The 13,721-nt window shown below is 37.7% G+C and overlaps 1 long non-coding RNA gene across 1 annotated transcript in view; it reads left to right on the top strand.

The window, feature by feature from the left end:
- Positions 1 to 13,721, top strand: part of LOC100612368 (uncharacterized) — a 564,878-nt gene that overhangs the window by 371,272 nt on the left and 179,885 nt on the right. The gene's annotated exons all lie outside the window — the stretch shown is intronic.

Raw genomic sequence — 13,721 nt, 5'->3', positions numbered from 1 at the left:
AATTCCCCAGATTCTTTGAAATATAGCTAAAAGTAAATTAAACATATTAGGCTTCACTTTTTTGAATGAAATTCCAAGAGTGATCTTTGTTTCGCTCAGTATTTTATCTCTTCTTGTTCTGAGTAAGTTGGGAAAATTAGGTAGTTCTTATTTATTCAGAGGAGGACCCTGTAGTATTATACCATCAAGGTGAACTAGAACAAGGATCCCCAAACCCTGGGCCACAGACAGGTAGGTACCGCTTAGGAACTAGGCCACGCAGTAGGAGGTAAGTGGCAGGCCAGCAAGCATTACTGCCTGAGCTCTGCCTCCTGTCAGATCAGCACTGGCGTTAGATTCTGATGAGACTGTGAACCCTATTGTGAACTGCGCATGCAAGGGATCTAGGTTGTGTGCTCCTTGTGAGAATCTAATTCCTGATGAACCCCACACCACCACCCCCTTCATAAAAAAACTGTCATCCATGAAACCGGTCCCTAGTGCCAAAAAGGTTGGGAACCACTGAGCTAGAGAAAGCTCCACAAGCGTATCTTTTGTGTTTGCATTTTTAAACAGGTTATTCCACTAGAGACTGGAATTTAAAATGTCTTTACATTTTCCTCTTGATTTTATTTTAATAAATAGTATTTTTCTAAGAGCTAAAAACCCCTAATTTTACGAGAACATTTTGTATAAAATCAGATCCAAATTCCAGACACAGTGATAGCAACTGCTACACATCCTTTTACATAGCTCTTGAGAATATTAAGGTGTTCCATACCAAATTTCTATGTTAAAGGCTTGTGAATAGGATTAAATTCGACCCAAAGCAAGGTGGCAAAAATATGTCATCCAGTACTTATAAAGCAGCATGAATGAAAATGGACTCCGTCCAGTTTTGATGTAAATTATAAACAATTAAAAGTACATGAGTTACAATGCCCAGAGCTGAGCACTGAGGACAGTACTGCACACTTGAGATAACTCTGGGAACTGAAGAAGCAATTGTTTCACAGTATGACATGAAAATAACAGACAATATTTGTGTCTGCAGAGTCAAGCACAATCTTGTGTGCCTTTATCATGTAGGGGATTTTTTTCAGCACGCTGGCAGGAGCATGAGTGATGCACAATGGCAGTGGTGAATAGTTTTTGGAATAGATTAGTAAGTGACGTCACAGATAAAGGACTATTTATCACCATAATTTAACACAAGATGCAACACAATGGCTTGATGGATGCATTTTATGGTTTTCAGCCAGTCATAATAATGGACCTATTGACTAAAGTTTTATGTGTCCTTTATGCATCCATCATGTTTTAGAAAAAAAGCAGGGACCACGCTGGGGTAGAATGAGTGATAATTCAGAAAGGACCAGCCCTTTGTGGAGTATGTTTTTCACCTGCTCAGGCTCCTATCCCCCAGTCTCTGGGGCTCTAAGCTCAAACTACCAAAGGCCAAGGAGACAGCCGAAGCTAAATTAAAGGAAACATCTGAGGTGAGAGACAATGTTGCTCTGCCTCACCGCTGAGGTCAGTCAGCAGGGATGGGAATCACTTAGGGAGCCGAATTACTGTCACTTCCCTAAACAGGGGAAGGGGTGCTGGTTAGGGAGAATGATACCTCTCAGAGAATTTCTTAGCTAGTAGGGTCTGTAAAGATGACAAAGGAGGTCAGACAACATTCTTTCAGAGAAAATGATGAATTCATTATGTCCGATCAGATAATTTCCTTAAAGAAGGGGATAGTATGCAGTGTCTTCTTTTCCCCCCAACAAACACTCTTAGGGATACATTTTTTTTTCACTGATTTTCATGGACTTTTGGACTGCTGTAAAATATTGGGCTAATTTCTTCTTATTATTTTAAAAATGATTCACTTGTGGGCAGTTGGAGAACCAAAGACCCTAATGTTGTTTTCTTTACAAAGAAGGGCTCAGAAAGTAGAAGAATTGGATATTTATGTGATCAATGTTTTATCATTTCTCTCACAGCCAACCAGGACTAGGATGTTTTTTTCAATTGAATACAGCAAACAAGCAAAAATATTAGATGATGAAGTGACGACACTACACTGACAAAAATTATTTTCCTCAATCTCAGCACATAGGTACCCATCTCTTACTGACTATTCTTTCCCTTGTCTGCCAAGTGAGGGTAATAATATCATGACCCTCATAGGAAATTTGGGAGGGTTCAATGGGATGATGTCAAGAAAAGCAATTCATATATATGCATAACTCTTATGTCCAAGGCATTGTCCAAGTTTTACATTTCCCACCAACTTGCCTACAAGGCACAGGGGTGGAGAGCAGAGAAATAAGCCGCTGGGTTCTAATCTTGGGTGGTGATCATATCATTTGAGAAATCAGGAAAGGTTTAACATTTGTAACCCTCAGTTTCCACTTATTTAAAATGGAGTTTATATTAGTACCAGCTTTATCCGATTACTCTGAAAATGAAATAAGTTAATGAATGTAAAGGACTTGTCTGTAATAAGTATTAAATAAATAGAAGTCATTGTTATGACTAATCCTGCTCTTGGATTCTTTTAGGAGGTAGCCTGCCAGTAATGAAAGGACCAGTTCAGCTCTCATTATGAATATTTTTAACAGTGTAGATTCTATATTTGTACATGCTATCTGTTTGTGCTTTAGTTATTTGCTCCAAAGTATTTTTCACTCACCACAGTTTGAGATTTGAGTGGAATAAAATATATTTAAATGGCCCTCTGTGTAAAGGGAACATTTTTTAAAAAAAACAGTAGACAGAGGAATAAATTCTCTATTTATCAATCTATCCATCTATTCATCTAAACTTTTTTGAAATTAGTACCTTATGTAGGGGACCAGATGGCTCAGGAAATTTGTAATCCTCATACTTTGCATTGCCAAAGTGCTTTTAAATTAAAAATCTAAAAGCATCTTACCAATATTAGCTCATAACTCATTAGAATTAACCTAAGATCCTTGGTTCATTTCATCCCCAAGATGCTAATTAGCAAAAGCACTTCTTACTCTTACTGTTTGGGTGGCTTAAATAAAATGGTTACACTTTGTTTCTGAAGAGTATGCATCTGCACTGTGATTGGTCAGTATTTTATAGCTTTGGTTTCACTAGAAAAAGTTTAAAAATCATACAAGTAGGCAGAAGTTTCAAGATAGAGAAAAACTATACAATAGGTATTTAATATTTTGAAGAAGAAAATACTTGAGCAGGAAATGAGAAATAGTGCATGTTTCATCATGTAAATGCCAGTGAATTATTGATGATGTAGAGAGTGTGAAAAAAATTTTGAGATTTTAACTCAAGGAGATATACACAACTTCATAAGAACTCCTGAGATTTAGTGAAGTGAAAATCATGATAGACACTCCTGGTGAGGAAAGTTATACCTCTGTTTGAAGAGACACCTGCATGAGAATGGAAGGCACAAGGCCAAGAGAATGTTACGGGAAATCAGTGAAACTGATGATGCAATGTTCTATTGAAAGTAAAAGTGAGAAATAAAACTAGCATTAGAGAGAGAACATGGATGCTGCATTTCAAGTATAGGTAACATAAATGGATAAGAAACAAGTTGCCTTGGTGATAGTGGAAGTCAGCTACCAGACTATCTGCTGAAATTCTCACTCAGCTACGAGTAGAGCATATAAAACATTTGAGTCTTACCCTACATTTCATGTCTTGCTACCAAGTCTTGTCAGATGAGGCCACCTTCATTTTGTGATAGAACTGGGAAAGGCTTTAGACCTAGTGAACCTGGATTTCAACAACACATTTGGTAAAATCTCTGGTTATCTTTATAGACAAAAATGGTAAAATGTCGATAGGACAATAGGTATGTACATTTGTAACTATTTAATCACATGCCAATAAGTGCTACTTAATGAAGCGAAGTTTATCTTTAGGGAACAAACTGCGCTTGTGCTCCTGTCAATGGTCTTATTTCTTTGCGTATTTTTCACAGTGACTTTGGTGATGACATAAATGGGTTAGTCTCTTCTGATTACTAGATGACAGGAAAAAAGTCACGGAACTCAAGTATTTGCTTCATGATCAAAAAGCTCTCTAAAGGATGAAATAATGGGTCAAGCATAATGAAGTAGGAACTAGAAGAGATAAAAATAAAGTTATACACATAGGATCCCCAGATCCCTCTGTTTTAATATGTAATAGGGAATATGAAGCTGAACAGTAGTAACACATTTTATGGAGACTATACTAGTCCATTCTCACACTGCTAATAAAGACATACCCGAGACTGGGTAATTTGTAAAGAAAAAGAAGTTTAATGGACTCACAGTTCCACATGGCTGGGGAGGCCTCACATGGTGGCAGGCGAAGGAGGAGCAAAGGCACGTCTTGCAAGGTGGCAGGCAAGACAGCATGTGCAAGGGAACTGCCCTTTATAAAACCATCGGCTCTCGTGAGAACTTATTCACTGTCACGAGAACAGCACAGGAAAAGCCCACCTTCATGATTCAATTACCTCCCACTGGGCACCTCCCATGATACATGGAGACTATGGCAGCTACAAATTTAAGATGAGATTTGGGTGGGGACACAGCCAGACCGCATCAGAGACTCAATGTTCAATTGATTCTGAAAACCCAGCATATGTCAACACTGTGATGTAACTACTAGAAAAGCTGTGTGTTTCATGGACATTTATATAACGTTAGTACTGATGAGATGACAGATTCCCTTTACCCTGTGCTAGTCAGACTAGACTTGGACCATGGTGGTTCATTTTAGAGGCCATATTTTAAAAAGACATTGATGAGCTGATATATACCCAGAATTATTGTGGGTGACTATAGAGGAGAACTTGGGACAGTATTTGTAAAATGTAGGGTGAGAGGAGTGGGTTAGGTGGGGTGTTGGGGTTTCGTCGCAGTATCAGGAAGGTACTCCTAAAGACAGATGAACTAGAAGAGTGGAGAGTTGATACACATCTTGTTAGAAATGTTATAAAGGACTTAAGAGTCAGCTAGTGTGTTGGACTAGCAACCTCTGATGGTCTTCCAAATCCAAGATGCCAGAAATCTAACAAAATCTTAATTTGAATGACCAATGGATATGAAAGTTGATATTAAAGAAATGAAGTAAATGGAGAATCGTTGGCATGCAAAGAAAAAAAAAACCCTCAAGCCAAAATCTCTGGTTCTCTGCCACATGTTTCACAGTATGTTTCTACACATCCTGTTTCAAAGTAGTGCACAAAGAAAAAGGCCCTCAGATGGTAATTAGCCTCTGAACTTTTCTTTAATTTGGAGTTTGAATTAGTTTATTCACTCTTAATAGGGGCCTTTGGGTTGACACCTGGAGGTAGCCTACATGTCCCAAATCTTCTAGCAGGCTTCAGAGATGAACTCAAATCCCTACTATATTTGACTTTCACTGAGCCTTTGATGTTTGCTGTCCCTTGTTTAGGTGCTGGAATAAAAATACTGACCACAAAGACAATCCTATCACTCACAGTTGCATGCAATTTCTCTGAATATTGCTTTCAATCATGAATGATCATTTTTTTGGAAGCAAAGACCAAGTACCTTTTGGGTCAAGATCATCTTCATTAATATATGTTTTTTTTTCCAAATCTAAATAATGTTTTGTTTCTTTTTCTAAAAGAAGCAATACTTCAGTACATGCTTCGATGTCTAGCCTTTAGTTTTATTTTGATTTCACAATAAAATATGAGTGTTTCAAAGGCTGGAACCATCTTTGAATCCTCAGCACTTACCTCACTTTTGGCACAGTGCAGGTGCTCAATGAATGCTTGTTGGACTTAAAAACTTACTGATGATTCGATTAAAGGACATTAAAGAAATATGACAAATAAATACCAGAAGTGATCCTGGATCCTGAACCAACAAAAGGGCCTTCAAGGGACAATGGTTGAAATTTGAATAAGATTTGACTAGAGATTAATTATGAATTTTAATGTTAATTTTCTGATTTTGATAATTGAACTGTGGTTATTAACACTAGTTACTATTGTAAATATAGGAATATTTGAGAAATCGTGTATACAGGGATTCTTTGTACTATTTTTGTAAATGTATTAGAAAACTGAAAAAATAAAAGAAAAATGTTTTTCAATGATATCACTTAGCAGCCTCAGAGGAGATTAGAACAAGATTAGTTAGCATTTTTTCTAAGGCCTAGATATTCATGGGACAGGAGGAAGTGGTCTTGCATCTTGCATAAATCACAAGCTTGTTCTAAGGTACTATTGGCAGGCGTCACTTGGAATTAGCAATATCAGATCACAGGAAAGTGGCTGGTTGTAGAGAAGGCCATTTGTCCACCTGAACTTTATAACTGATTGTCAACCAAACTGATGTAGAGTGAGTTCTCTTTAATTTTACAGAGAGTAGCCTAAAAGATGACTTCAAGCTGACTAGGATTTAATTTTCAATGCTAACCTTCAATTAATTTGTAACTTTTTTGGCACTTGGTTTGCTGCAATGGCTGTAATTATGTTGTTTTCTGAATGATGAATTCATTCAGTGCATACTCTCCAGACTGTTTATACAGCTGGAAAATAGCAATGGTAATAGATGAGGGGAAAGAAGTTAATAACGAACTTACTTAAAAAATTCAGTTATCTGTGTATTTTTAAGTGTCTCCTGAGCCATTATTTGGTAGCTTAAACTAAATTTTTCATGGCCACCATTTTAAATGAGCTAGTAATAAAATCGCTAGATGTTTTAATATTTTAAATGCTGTCTTGAATGTAAATGCATATTTGACATTGCAAAGGAGGCAGCTTAATGCCTTTTAATCCTTAGTTCACCATTTGCTGAAGAAAGCCATGTTGGTTTTCCATTAAGGAAACCAAAGCTGTCATCTACAAATTTCTTCTTAGCCAGAACTGCTCTTAGCATTTTCTAGAATTCTTTCTATGATCAATTCAAACCCAGGCAGGGTATATTACTGCCATATTGGTTTCAGCTGATGAGTCATAAAAATTGCCTGTCAGGCAAATGAGGAAACTTGCAGATGATCTTTGGAGTTTTATAATACACACTCTTTCACCTTAACTTCTATTTAGACAAAAGAACGTTCTTTATCAGTAGAAATTTTCTTTTGATCGTAAATGCCCACCATGTGGTTTGTAACCTTGTGTTTAACAAAGTACTGCAAGAGCTATCAGTTGGAGTGAGGCTGATTCAGAGTTACACAGACTGCTTGACCCTAGACCCTGAGTTTCTGATTTAGAAGGTCTGGGATGGGGCTGGGAATTTACATTTCAAATTAGTTCCCTGGCATTGCAGGTGCTGCTGGTTCAGAGACCATGCTTTGAGAACCATTACTCTAAGGCAGAGGTCAGCAAACTACAGCTCCTGGGTCAAATCTGGCTACCCACTTATTTTTGTAGGAGAGAAATTCATTGAAACACAGTCATGCTCAATTATTTACATATTGTCTACTGCTGCTTTTGAACTACAATAGTAGAAATTCAGTAGTTATAACAGAGACCTGATGGTCTGCAAAGCCTAAAAGATTTATTACATGACTTTTATAGGAAAAGTTGGCCAAATCCTACCCTAAGGTGTTACCTCTAATCCTGTGACCCAGTGTGGCTGAGATGTGGATGTGGTCAACCCTGAGCAATAGAAGTGCCCTCGACTCTCCCGCACCTGTCCTGCCCTTCTGCTTCTGCAGTCAGTCTTGGAAATGGCTCTGTTATTAGTCACTTACTCTTTATTCACCTGTTTCCTCCTCAGAGGGTATTTGCACCTGAATGTTTCTCTCTCATTACAGGGTTAAAAAAAAAAAAAAGACTTCTCCCTAGGGAAATACATTTGCCATATCACAAGCAAAAGGAGAGTTCATTTTGCCATAGGAGCAGAGAGCTCCTGGGAGCGGGGAAATCCTCGCTTCTCTGTCTCGGTGTGAGACAGGTCCCTGACATGAACATCTCCCTCTGCCAAAGTGCACTCAGACAAGAAAAGAGAACTTTTCTTGTTTTGCGGCAGCTATTTCTCATTGTGGCCTCCTGTGCTTGGCCTGAGACCTTAGCTCCAATGGATAAAATCCATTTTTGACACTGTTCCTGGGTGAAGGAGAAAAGTTAATCTCACAGATGTCTAGATGTTTGTCCTCGCTCAAACCAGTTACTAGTCCTCCCACCGGCCTGTGAGGAAACTTCCATTTCCTGAGATGGACACCTGGACTCCAGAATTTTTTGATATCCAACATCTCTCTACATTTCCCGCCTTTCTAGGCATCACCCAAATATTTGAGTTGCACAGATATTTTATTTCTTGTGCTATGTCTTTTTTAATGGGTCTCTCTTGCCTAGAAAGTATGTCTTTCTCCAAGTCACATGGTTAATTTCCTCTGCATCGTATGTTCAGGTGGCACATCCTCAAGGAAGCTTTCCCTGCTTCCCTCAGGAATGCCCACTTAACCCTTCTTTGGGTTCTCATGATTCCCTGTCATTTCAGCATAATTGAACTTTCCCTTTGTTTTATAATCACCAGACTCTTACATTAAGTTTGCTTACAGCTGCTATATTACCTTTCTCTGTATGTTCCAACCCTAGCACAATACTAAAATGTGGATAATATTCAAATATAGGCTAAGCGAATAAATAATTCAATGAGATACACTCTCAGATGTGCAGAGCCTCCCTCACATCATTCATGCACCAAGAGTAGTAACTTGGTAATAGTTATGCCAATATGATTTTCCTAAAATAGAAGTAACACCCTTTTCTTCTGCTCCTCTACCTTTGGGAAAACTCAATTTTTATCAATATTTTGGGAAGTCACAACTTTGCTGATGATGGGTTTTCACACCTGTCAAATGGGTCTAATCCAGTCTGTCCTTGGAAACTCTCAAGATGAGTTATGGATCCAATGAGAATGATTTAAAGGAGCTTTGCAGAATCAGAGGCACTGCGCAAACTATGGCATTATTATACACACCTTTTAAAAGTGTCGTGGTGCCATTTAACCTTCTCTTGTTCTGAGAATCATCTTGACCTTAGGAATTCACTCTTCAGTTTGAAGTTGGATAAACAAAAGTAAAGCTTCAACGTCCTTTCTTTAGAATTAAAGAGGAAAGTTGGTGATTATGCATGTTTGTATTCTGCGCTTCTTAGAACTGTTAGCAAGTGTGTCTAGAGAGAGATCAGCTCTCAAGGCCCTATATTTTAAACATCTGTTTTTAAACAATAGATTTCTCTTTAGAGACACTCATTGCTTTGACATTTGTAGATTTGCTGCAATGGAAGGTCAATAACCATGCAGTGTTAGAAAGTATTTCCCCTTTTTGCATGGTCCCTCTGAGGAGAGGTAATTCATACATCTTCTAAAGCCTGAACCATGGCATCACCCAGGTGGAAGGGAAACTTTTAAGGCCAGTGAGCATGGAATCCTCTCATTCCATCCCAATTATGGAAACACCTACACTAAATAGCACATCAAAAATTACAGTGCTTGGCTTTGAATGAGCATATAGGCATATATCCCTGAATATGCAGTATCTGTACTAACAAAAAAGAAGTCATTCTTGCACCCTTTATAACATTGGTGTCACTTGTATCTTCACTTCATTTGAAATCCTGAGATTACATTTAATCACTGTTCTTTTTCTCCATTCATTCATTCATTGATTCATACAATAAACATTTATTAAATTTTGACCGTCTGCCAGGGGCTGAGCTAAGTGCTTAAGACCAAGCTCTGGTCTTGCCCAAGGATGAGGCTGACAGCTAACAAGGAAGAAAATGTATCTTTAAACAAAATGATATAAATGACACAAAACAAAAGAAAATGGAACAAATGGCAGGTCTTCCTTTATAAATATATATATTTAGCTAGGACCTCTAAGACAGGCTTGCTTCTTGAGGGAAATGATATTTAAACTTTGGCTTGAAGGCTGAGTTCTTCAGATGAGTAAAAGAAAGAAGAGAGTGATTTTAATGTAGAAGGTAGAGTGTGCAGTCAAAAGGCTCATGGAGTACAGTGTGTCAACTCGGAATAATAAGTTGTTCAGTGCGGCTGTAGTTTTTGGAAGTGGAGGGGGAGGAATAAGAGATAGGAAAACTCAACAGAATTTGGGTTTTGGAGGACCTTGACTGCTAATGAGTTTGGCTCTTGTTCAGTGGAGAAGAGGGAATCATTGAGGAATGTTAAGCTACTTCATCACAAGAAATTAGGTGTTTTATCTGAGACTAGAACCTCAAAATCCTTGCCATTTTTCTGAGAAGTGGCCTAGGCCAAGTAACACAAAGGATTGGTCTCTCACTCTTTCCTCTTATACCTTAGTCTCTCCAGATGAGTTTTAGAGTACATGAAATCTATTTTATTCTGAGATTGGTATCCTTAACATGAGTTCTGCCTTTTTCTCACTTTAGGAACTGAATATCTTGAGGCACTTACTCCTTATCAGTAACAAACCTATTCACTTTAGGTATGTTTTGGTGTGAAACAAAACCAGAGAATTACTTTTTAGGATAGAGATTAATAGTATTCATCACATTCAATACTTCTCTCCTTTCTGGCACACAGTAAGTCTTCCCAGCTTCCCTTGCACTTAGTTTGATCCACACAACTAGTTCTGGCCAATGGATTATGAACATAAATGATTAACTGTAATTTCTGATTAAAATATTTTAGACTGGGTATGAGTTTTCTATTTTTTTCCCTCCTGCTGATGCAATACTAGTAGACTCAGTATCAAAATATGACAGAACCTTCATCAGCTGGATTCCTGAATGACCATGTGGAGCAGAGCTACCTGCTGACCTGTGTCAGGAAAGAAGAACCTGAAATTAACCTTTGTTGCATTATGCCACTGAGATTTTAGAATATATTTGTCACCACACTCAGGGAGACATTGAGGATGTTTGGGGCCTGAAGATTATACAATTTGATGGGTGGGTGCTTTTATAGAAACAGACACAAAACTAACTTACTTTTGCAAAATTTACAAAAGTATATGAACATGAAAACTCATTGCTAGGGCCTTCTTAGGACCTCGGAAGGGGTCTGGATGGTGAAGGGCCCTGGAGCTAAGCTTTTTTGGATTTGTAGTAAATCTACCTCTTCCCACAGCACAGCCTATCTTAATCTACTTTCCTAGAAACATTTGTATCCCAGGCCTATGTTTCATTATAGAAGGCAAAGCTTTTTTCTTTGTATAGGGAAATTTATGCATTCCTGTAAAGATAGGGACCATTCTGGAGTAGGGCTCGTGAAGATTCCTTTTCCCTTGAAACTGTTACTTGGGGTGACATCCACACTTGTGTATAAGCCCAATGACACCTTTTGCCTCTTTTGAAAGATAAGTATATGTACCTTTGCAGTTGGAGGGGCTAGTTTGCCAAACGGCACAGCTTTTGCCCTCATCGGCTTTGAGAGTTTTCAGATTTCTCTCAGAAATTCTCTGTGATTGATTGATTGATAATAAATCTATTCATTTATTTAATGAATATTTATTGTGTTTGGTATTATTAGAATTGCTAGAAATATCATGATGAACAGTATATACATGGTACCTAACTCCTGAGAGTTAAAAATTTAGAAAATTAATTGATCTATTACTATCAAGATACATGGAACCTTAGTTAATTCTCTTTGATCTGTGGGGTAAGATTGTCCTTCTGAGCCAAATGGGTTCAATGACCTTTGCCCCTTTCCTTCCTTCCATTTGAGGTACTCAAATCAAATGAATTGGGTCATTCATGAAATTTGTTATAGCCTCAGGAAGAAAAGTTCTATTTAAATCCAAATCATTAGCACCAATAAATCTAAAAATAGACATATAAATTCATAATGCATTTAAATAACTCTAAAATAAATATGTGTGTTGATTAAGCAGTGCCATAATTGGAACTCTGTGCGTGGAAGTGGGATGAGGGGGAGATAAAATCACCTTTCTTCTAGTCCTTATTAACCACCAAAATTTAAGAAGTGTTACTTGGAAGAATAATTGTGAGAGTGTCTCTGATTACAAAGGGCAGGCTAATGTGATTAGTTTCTATGAGACATTTTTGCAAACTGTATGTGCATTTCCTTTGAGTCTATTTCTTATTGTTATTGTTAAAATTTCTGTTAAATTGCTAAAATCTCATAGCAGTCAGGTAGCTTTTGTGAGAATAGTGCTAAATGTGGAGCTTGGGTACACTCAGGTAATCATAGAAATATGAATGGTGCTCATGGATTAGCATCCACTCTTTCTCCAATTTCATGCACTTTGTAGGCCATGGTGCCTCATTCTTATTGTGTGATACATAAAGGCTCAGTACTTAGAGATTTTCTGTTTTTAGTGTCAACCCCTTATTTTCTCCCCAATAAGAGCTATCTTTGTAACACCCACATATTTTAAATTAAAGAAAACATAAATACATGCAAAACTGTCATTGGCTTTTAAGGTATTATATAAGTGATTAAATTTTGTCACGAAGAGACAACCAGCTAATGGTTTTAGTAGAACACATAAAACCTCATAAAATCCAAAAGTTAAATTTTGTCATATAATGAGCATCACTTAGAGAAACCAACAGAGTTTCCTTTTCCCCCTGAATAAATTCTAAACAGTCCTTAGAAAATGAATTACTGGACTGCAAATCAGGATGAAATATTTTATAGCTGTAAAACTAAAGCTACTTTCAGACCACTTAGTTGGAGGAGAAAAAAACGGGAGGGAGAGCAACTTGTCAACCCCGTTGTTGTGGCATCCCTGCCAATGGCATCAGATGCTTGGCTCTGCCTCCATTTTAACAGTTTGACCTTGTTTAGAACAACCTGAATCTAATCGCCAGGACTCCCTCACAATTCCCCCACCCATAATAGAAAGCACACCCCTCCGAGAGTGCATTCAGCTGGAGCTTTGCCAATAGAAGTAATTACATGATGAAACTATTTAACTTTGACTAAAATACTCTCACCAGGTTCTTGCAAACGGTGTGTCTTATATCTTGTTGAAGCAATTTTATATCATGCCTTTAAAGTACAGTAATGGCCCCTTGCATTGACAGAATCCTCGTAAAAGGAGAAGACCAAGACCTGGCTCATGAAGTGGTATTGATTTTCTGAGTTCCTGCTCGAGTTGCCAAAGATACAACACTGTTGTTAGGGAGAAGAGATGCTTTGGCCTTCAATATCACAGGAGGGTTCCTCAGTAAGCACAGGCATCAGGAGGCCACAGTGATAAATAATGTATTGGGGTGATAACTGCCTGTAGTACTTGGTTAGTTTTAAAGTGACTCAGCACTTGTTCATCCCAAATGCTTCTTGATGTCACCGGTGGCTGTGGAGGACTGTTCTATGTATAAATAGTGCCCAGACTCTAAGAGAGTGCCTCTTGAGGGTTAATTTACATGAATGATTTATTTTAGGCAGAATTTTCTAAATTTTAATCACTAAGAACAATGAACAGATTCAACTTCTAGCTAGAGTGATGGCTTCAATTTGTTGCTTAAAGAGAGTTTAAACATGTCTGCAGATCCGTAACTATATCTAATACAGGTTAAGTTAGTTTTTAGTCATTTCTAGTAAGTCCGTGTGAAAAAGATTTATAACCTTGAGCATAGCTCTACGTATGTCATTACAGACAGCAAGCAAAGGAAACCAAGCATCTTGATCAGACGCTTGCAAAATATACATTTCTACCGACCTACATAAGTGCATACAACTTAATCTTCACTTTTTTCCATTTTCCATTGATAAACTGCACAATGTCTAATATTGAATAAAAGTAGGAAGATGGATCTCTGACAA

This window comes from Pan troglodytes, chromosome 12, assembly GCF_028858775.2.
Source record: "Pan troglodytes isolate AG18354 chromosome 12, NHGRI_mPanTro3-v2.0_pri, whole genome shotgun sequence".
Taxonomy (NCBI): Eukaryota; Metazoa; Chordata; class Mammalia; order Primates; family Hominidae; genus Pan; species Pan troglodytes.
The sequence above is the reverse complement of the archived record's forward strand: the minus strand, read 5'-3'. Positions and strand labels throughout refer to the sequence as shown.